This window comes from Pithys albifrons, chromosome 2 (assembly GCF_047495875.1).
Source record: "Pithys albifrons albifrons isolate INPA30051 chromosome 2, PitAlb_v1, whole genome shotgun sequence".
NCBI classification, from domain to species: domain Eukaryota; kingdom Metazoa; phylum Chordata; class Aves; order Passeriformes; family Thamnophilidae; genus Pithys; species Pithys albifrons.
Genome location: NC_092459.1, coordinates 115,814,700 through 115,823,495, shown reverse-complemented (window position 1 = coordinate 115,823,495; position 8,796 = coordinate 115,814,700).

Below are 8,796 nucleotides of genomic sequence, written 5' to 3'. Positions count from 1 at the left end.
GTGAAAGCAAAGGAAGCCCAAGAACCTGAGTGGAGGTGGAGAGCAATGGTCCAAAACACTCATACAAACAGAATGCACAGCAGCAGCAGTGAGTAGGACTACTCATTAAAAGCATTTGTTATCCTGTCGTTTCCCAGGGTGGAACCAACAATACATACTCACAGCCCACAGAAATTGAGTAACTTCCCCTATAAAGATCCTAAATTTCAGTTCTGTGCTACAGATTAGAGAAGGAAATCAGGGAGCAGCAGAGTGATTTGACTTAGAGCTTCAGTTTAGAACTTTCTACTCAATACAAAGTCAAACAGACTCTTCCCTTTACTAACATTTTGAGAATTAAATCCCACAGCACGCTCTTGATATTCTAAAGCTATGGCACAGCTTCATGACATGGTGGGAAGAGACAGTTCAAATATTTCAGACAAAAATAAGGCTATCCTACATCTCGGCCTGTTTCTGGAACCAATGTCAAGCCACATGTGTTTTATGGTTGAAAAACACGTGTGAATTGTCCCTTTCATCTCTACTTTGGGATCAAAGGGAGAACAGCCCCTGTGATATTCACAGCATGCCTGGAAAGAAATTCCAGAAATCTTCCACCAAAGCCTCTTCCTCTGAGGTTTGAGTTGCTCTGCACAGTCAAAACACAGACACGGGCTGGGTGAGCACTGGGGTGCTGCATGGCTGGCTGACAGCACTGAATTTTCCAGCTTTCCCAGCCCCAGTGGTGATGCAGCATCCTAATTTCCCAGTGAGGATTTTAAGTCCCACTGTCGCTTGCTTGGCCTGTTGCCACACTGCAAGGAGGTAGCCTAAACTTTGAGCATTTCAGGGGGTTCAGGATCACATTCCCCACCTTCATTACAAGCCTGACCTGGTCTCTACAGCTCTGCCAATAATCCACTGCCCTTGTGCTGATCCCATCAAACAGCCTGAGATGAGGTGGGGTCCAACTTGCTCCCCCTGGGCACATGCACCTCCACAATACACCATTCACAGGTGTGTTAGGAAGACCAATTCATCAGGAATTGCAAGAGGAGGGAAAAACAAAAAGAAAAATAAAAAGAGAATTGCCCCCCGCCTCCCCCCCTCACCTGGGAGAAAATTCCCACTGGCCATTCACTCTGAGAAAACGCCACAACCACCCTGATCCAAAGGCCATTGGAGACTCTGAGTCTTCCCAGTGGCTTCAAGGGAGTTTCCACCAGGTCAGTATAAACCCAGTGCAAAATAAAGCTCAGGCCCTGCAGTGCTGTGTGTCAGAGGCAGGCAGGGACCCACAGGCTGTCCCCAAGGGTCACAGCCCCAGCTTTCCTCACAGAGCCACTGATGGTGGTCAAACAGCCTTGGATTATCATCTACAGCCCATCCAGTACTTAAACCTCTGATGGATTTCCACTCATGCTTGCAGTAATGGCTGAACATTTATTAACTCTTTTCTCACTCATTATCTCCCTCCTTAAGAGGGTGCTCACAGCAAAACCTGGATCAATAGTTAGGAAAAGAGATTTTTCATCTGACAGCTGCGTAAAAAACACACCTTTAATTTCTATATAGCCCTGCATAGACTCCGCTTAGCAATTAAAGATTTTATTTATGTTTTAACATCCATGAAGGTATTACTCATATTGTTGTGAGGATCCCAAATCCCCATCAGGGCTGTGCTGTGCCAAGGCCTGTGCATGTCTGTAATAAGAGAGAGGGAGGAGGCAGTTCCTGCTCCAAAGAGCTTTCAATTTTGACATGTAAGAGACAAAGAGGTGCAGATAAACCATCCAGGAGGCAGGAGGGGCTGAGGACCAGGTAGACGTGAAAAAAAAGCCCTGTTGTGGTGTAATAAGTTCAGTCTCACTTTATGCTATTATAGGATTTCAATATTTTTCAGATTATGCAATCTGATTTAATAATCAGTTGTTCAATACAACTCTTGTTCTTCCTCGTCTCTGCCCAGAGAGCTGATGGAGGCAAAAGGCACTTGTGCTCTCACATTCAAAAGTTAAGGCTGACCCAAGGGATCATCAATCAGTAACTCACTTTAAAATTCTCTTTAAAATGTTTTACTAGCTCACTTTACTTGGCATTTTTATCACTATTTATATCTCTAAAGCAGTGATATAATTAGTAAAGCCATTAATGTTTCTTATGTTTAGTCTTACAAAAGCTACAAATATCTATAAATCTGGCTTACAGCAAAATAAATAATGACAATAATTCTGTCAAGCATCAATATAATTTGCTGGACAGCATTGTGTGTAAACCAAGCAAATATCTGAACCATTAATGAGCTTAATCTGTGCCATTTAACCACCCCTTCAGTAAATTGTTCTGCAGGCCAGAGTGCCCAGGTTGGTTACTTTGCAGACTTCCCTCCTCTCCCAGAATTTGCTTTCCCACAAAAGCAACTGGCCCTGCTTTACCCTACTCTGCCTTACACTCTCCTACAACTTGAGTTAAAATCTCTCATCAAATGCGTAGGAAAGAGGCTTTTTTTCCCCATTCTTGTACAACTCTGAGCTTTCAGAGAGGCTGATGTTCTGTGTGGATCCACGTTCCTTGGGAGAATGAAACAACACAAAAAATCCACCACCAGAAAAAAAACCTCCCCTTTCCTTTTCTTTTTCCTGACAACAGTCACTTTTCAGTGGTGAGGGCATTCACTGAGGACAAGATGAAGTCAGTTCTAAGTCTCTGCTCTGCACAGTTCAAACCAGGGACAGGAATCTGGGTCCCAGCACCTTCACCTTAGGGTTGGGCTCTCTCATTCAAGCCAAAATTTATGCCTCAGGCAGGAGAAACTTTTCATCTCTAAAACATCAAACCAGGATGTTGCAGAGTCCTGCTTTTTGTCATATTTCCTGTTCCCAACACAGGGATTTTTGTGGAAACTCCTGGACAGCTCAAGCCCTCAAGACTTTGAACCATGGCATGGGCCACCCTTTATTCTGCCAACACTTGATTTTCTTTAAAACTGAGTGGTTTTCACATATGCACAAAAAGGAAAAAACCAAACCACCCTACAGAAAGCACAGACCAAGCCTTGGCAAAATCATACAAGCTCCTGTTTTCTGCTGCTTCTCATCCACTGGAAGGATTTTCCCCTTTTCAGTGAGGTCCAGACCTGACCCAAACTTTCAGAACCCAAACTGGGCTGATTCAGCAGCCCAGGGAAAACCACAAACACTGATCTAAATACAAACCCAGCACCCATGGCATTACCATTATCAATAAGAAAATATATATCTGCTCTCATGAGCCCCAAGTAAAAGCTCTTTTAAGTATTAGAAGAATATATCAGCTATAAGATATAACACCAGCCACTACCACCACAGGATGAGCATTTTTAACTTTCACTCTGAAATGACTGGATGATAAGAGAGTACAATATATATTTTGAATTCAGGGTGAGAAGATCTTTTTAATATAAGTGTTTTATGATGTAGTCATACATCATTTCTAACTAAAATGCTAAACAAAACACAATCCCATCCTGAAACATAGATAATGATGGATTTTTGTTATTCTGGTTTATTCCGTAAGATAATTTTTCAACCCAAACTTTTATTTTATTGATGCCATAAGAATGTCCCAGCGCATCTTCTTTCATATCTGAGACAGTTTCATGAAAACTGTGAGCTAAAGCTCAAATGTCATTACAGAGAAAGAATTCTTGGATACGTGATCATTTATTGGGATAGTCCCACATGATGGGATTAAAGGAGATTAAAAGGACCAGGTATGTTTTGTTGATTGCCTTGGCACTTGAAAACCCCTCTGATCTCAGAGCAGGAGTTTTGTGGGTATTATTATTATTATAATAATGGGGATCTTGGAAGACGGGAGGTGGATAAGCAGAAGGGAACTAAATCCAATAATGTTTGTATTGTCACAAAGCCAGGATGGTTTGGGATATGATTTAATCCTATGGAGCAGACCTACCTAACACTCCTAAGCAAGAGAGAGGCAAATAAACACACACAGGAAAATAGAGGCATATCTGCAAAGTGAAACCCCTCACCCTTCCCCAGGCAAAATATTTTTTCCCCTCAACTCCAAAACTCGCCAGTGATTTGGATGTGTGTGCTGAGCAAGAATCCCAACTAATCTCTGCCTCCTCCACTTTCAAACCTCGGCAAAACAACATCCAAGGAATTGCCTGCACTTTCTTGTCTCTTCCCTTGTTTGTTTTCATGTGTGCTACCAAAACAGACTGTGTCAGTACCTGTGAGGAACCAAAATATTTTAAGCACTCAATACTGCAAAAATATGAAACACCTTTTTTAGTACTTGGTTCAAACAGAGGGATAAAGGGGGAGGGAAAATGGCATTCCCACTGCTCCAGTGCTGAGGATGGATGGCTCCTCACTGCACCACTGCCTTTGTAAACACCTTTCAGTGTCCACCACAAGACAATTTTTCCCATAGTCTCTAGTCCCAGAGACTCCAAAGGTTGGCTTCATGACAAGCACATCCATTTTCTTGGATCAGTTTAAGAGCTCAAAGCCTCCACTTCTTGTCACCAGCAAGTTCTGTCCTCGTGTGGGCTCAGTCAGTCCCAGAGGCTGCAGACCCTCCCTCCTCTCCCTGGGTGCTCTGCCCTCACACCTCTACTGCTCTCCCACTTATCTGTGGAAGAAGACATGTTTTCTTAAAAGTAAAAGTTCTGCCTAGCATTTGGCACATAATTTTAAAAAAAAAAGTTGAAACATTTTTTTAAACACTGTTTTTTAAAAAAGACCTTTCCCAAAACAGTTGATGTTCGAGTAGTGGTGTGAAGTTGTACAAATTTTATCACTTGTATGTGTTGCAAGAGTATCTGAATTAAACCCTTGATTTGTGACATGCTGTAATCCATTCTTCTCGTGAAGGCAACTGAGCAACACTGAGTTGGATGAGCTGGCCCGTGGCAGACACATCTGCAGCAGAGACCCAAGGCTGCTCTTACAGCAGTTTAATAATAAATCAAAAAACCCCAGGCCTGTAGTTGTTCTTTTTTGAGTTCTTACACTAACCACTTTGCCTATATACCTCCTGATGATTTTGGCTGTGGTGCCCAATCAGAACAATAGCTCAGAAGAAGCCAGCAGTCCTGGTTGCAATTAGTTGGGACTATTTTAACTACCTGTTGGGTTGTTACAGATTTAAGAAGGACTGGCTGGTGAGAAGAGGGTTCTGGAAAAAAAAACAAAACAAAAAAAAAAAAAAAAACAACAACCAAAAAGCATCTTTGCTGAATTAGGAAGGCTTTGGAATTATTTTTAGCTCTTTTTTTTTTTAATTTCAGCATCATGGTTTGTAAAGGCTGTTTTAAAAACCAGAGGTACACTCCTTCCCTGTTTTCCATGCCCTTTCTGACTCTCAGCTCTCCAAGGCAGTCCATAATCCTTATTTACACACTGTGGCCAGTAGAACCCATCCTGTCCCTGGCTGCCCTCGGAGCTCCATCAGAACAGAAATGAAAACAATCTGAAGAACAAGTGAATCACAGTATCAGTGGGATCTTCCCCTAAATCCTGGATGAAAAACCTCACAAAATCCACAAGGGAAAGTTTAAATGCATTAACCGGGAAAAAAATTTAAATAAATTTATAAAGATCTGTGAAAGAAGTTCCACTTAAAATAAAAGGCAGCAGAGACCAAACTCTGAGAGTCCAGGTTTTGAATGAGCTTTCATTATTCATTGACCCAGGTTTCTTCTTTATGTCATGCAGAAAGCAAAAGATTAAACTGATGCCAAAGGGAGAGGGGCTGGGAGGTGGGTGCAGTGGACAGGCTGGCCCACAGAGCTGGGAGGGGGGGCTTTGACTGCAGCACACTCAGAACTTCTCAGCACAAGGGTGCAGCGACTCAGCTAATTGGGGAAGATAAAAGGCAGGGCTTTATGAGACTGACACCATCATTATCGGAAATGAAGGATAAAAACTTGAGCAGCTACATCTTATTTTATCGCTGGGAAGTCTCAGAAGGAAAAAAAGAATTATCAAAGTTTTTGATGGTTCCATTTAACCACAAGAAAACTATGTTAATGTAACCTTAAAGGTTTGGCTAAAGCTCATGAAATCAAGGCAACTCCCAGTTCAGGCCTCAGCTTGTTCCCCAACACACCTGTGGAGGGCCCTGGGTGACACAAGGACTGCTTGCTTGGGGACAGGGTCACTGGCACAGGCAGACCAGCTACTGACTCCTGTAACCCCCAAAACAACACCCAGCACAGCCCCACACCTCTAGGAGAAACACAGCCCTTAGAGCTGCACAGAGAGAGAGAGGTCTTATGTTTTCTATGCTTTTCTTTTGTTTCTTGTAATGACAACATAAAGCAATAAGCAGGTTCATCATAAACCAACCCGACACAGAAATCCCCCCTCCAAAGGCAGCAAGAAGCAGGCACTTTAATGGCCAAGTTTCAAAAGCCCTGAAAGTCTGGGTTTCTAATGAAAATCCTGACAGACCCTCAGCCACGGAGCAGCGTGAGCAGGCGCCACCATAATAACCATTTAAGCCTTCCTTTCTGACAAAGGCTTGGCCCAGCAGAGCAGGAGGAGTAAACAGCGCTGGTAACTTAATGACCTTTGAGCATTAGCAGATGGCCTTTTTACGAGCACAGATTAGCAGAACAGGGGAGTTTTTAATGGTCACTAACAGGTGCCAAGGCTGCTTTTCCCCTCTCTACCTACCCACAGCCAGTAAAGCATCAGGCTAGTCCCGCCCCATCCTTTATTTCTCTTCACACCCCGGCATCTTGGATGACACAGCAACATATGTCCTGCACCGTCCTGGCAAAGCTGTAGGTTACAAAACCGAACAGGAGCACCTCACCTTTGGGTAATGGTGTTTTAGAGGAGTTGTCACCACGATATCACATCTGAAGTGTGGCCAGTTCAAGGAAGATGATCAAAATGGGTGCCCCCTTCTTTGTGGTTTGAGGGAGCCATAGGAAATCCCAGCAGCAGTTCCAAAGCAGTCTAAAAGCAGGAGGGAGTCAAACAAAGCCAAGGCAGGGGATTCCCCCCTCTTATTTTTAACATCATGGTGTTCACCTTCTTGACCCTTCCCCAGCTCACTGTTCTCACCAGGTCTCTGTTTCTCCATTAAAGACATCTTTATCAGCTGGGGCTACAACAAGTGCTCAGTTCATGTCTCAGCAAATACTCAGCCTTATCCTGGCCCAGGAGCAATTCAAAAGCAGCACCCAAACTCCTGCAACTGCCAAAATGGCTCCTCTGCATTTATCTCTGAGGGAGGGTAGAGAAAAGCCCTCACAATTACTCTCAGGTGCTGCCTGGTTAGACACAGCTCAGGGAGCCAAGGGGCTGCTCCCGGTGTGGAGGTGCAGTGAGGCAGACCCTCCCCTCAGGTGTGTGGGGGTCACATACGAGTGCATGTCAGGGGGAAATTGAGGAAATTTGGGGGAAAAATAGCAAGAACGTGGCTAAGGAGCAGATTATGGCACCCTTCATCCTTTGGCCTTCCCACTCTTGGCCTCCAAATCTCTCAGCCTTTGCTCTCTTGGCCTCCCACTTACAGTCTCCAGTCTCTTGAGAGCTGCCATATGTCAGTATCTTATTTTTCCACAGAAAAAAGATAACACGGTGCAAACTCCAGATTTCGTAATGTGTGGTGGCAGTGCCAATCTTGCAACTGTCAGGTTGGAGTCTCTTATTAGAAGGAACATATTATGGCTGGGATTTGAGGCAAAACACCAGGGAGAGATTGGAAAACTCAGGAAAGAAAAAAAAATTCCTTGATAAAACAATTAAAATTTGCCATGCAGAGGAATTAATCATGTCCAGAGCAGAGTTCCTGGAAAGCAGCACTGTGAGACACTTCATGCAAAGTAGTGCAAGAAAACAGCTTGGAGAAAACAGCGTATTAAACTGTCCACTGTGGGAAGTGACACAGGAGAGGGGACATGGAGCATGGGGAAAGCAAAATGTCAGCAGGGGCAGCTCTGGGCCCTCCTGGCACCAACCTCTGCTGGTGCCTCTGGGTATGGGCAGACTCAACCCAAACACAGGGTTTGTGGCTATGAGTCCAGCAATGGTGCACAAATCAGCGTCCACCCCAGTGGTCTTATAGGAAACTAAAAAAAAACAAAAAAAGCAGGTAGGATAAGGAAGTAAAAAAGTTAAAGATGGAAGCTCCCAGCAGAGCAGGGCTGAAGGAAGCAATGCAAGCCCCTCACTGGATTGTACAACTGTTTACATAGACATAGTAAGAGAACACTTCCCATTACCTAACAGAGAGATGCATCTGGAAGCTGGGCTCCTTTCCTTCACACTCATTATTCCCTTTGGGACTCTCACCCCTAGCTCTGTTTGGACTGTGCAGCATTTCACAAGAAAATGCAGATTCTTGACAATGTAGAGGTGCAAAGTCTGCACAGGTAGTGGCTGAACCTGAAAAAAGAGGGAAAAAAAGTATAACCAGAGCCTTGAGAGACTTTGAGAAGAGTGTGTTGCTGTGCAAAAGTGAAATGAAACATGAATTTAAGGTAAGAGAAAGGTGCACAAAAAGGCCTGATGGCCAGTGGCACCAAGCTTTAAAAGAAACAGGAGTAAGTTACAGAGATGCCAGTCCTGGCAGGAAACACTGATGTCTACAGAGCACCCCAAAGAAAGGATTAAGTCCCACTCTTGAAACTATATTGTCAAAAGAGAGACCTGGACTTTATGTGATCTGCATCCAAGCACCCCAGCTCGGTTGGAATGCCCAGGCAGGGGCTTGGAGCCCTGCTGAGCCCTGAGTTCACACAGCCCTGCAGAGGCAGCACCTTGGAAAGGCATGACAGGGGAGGACCAG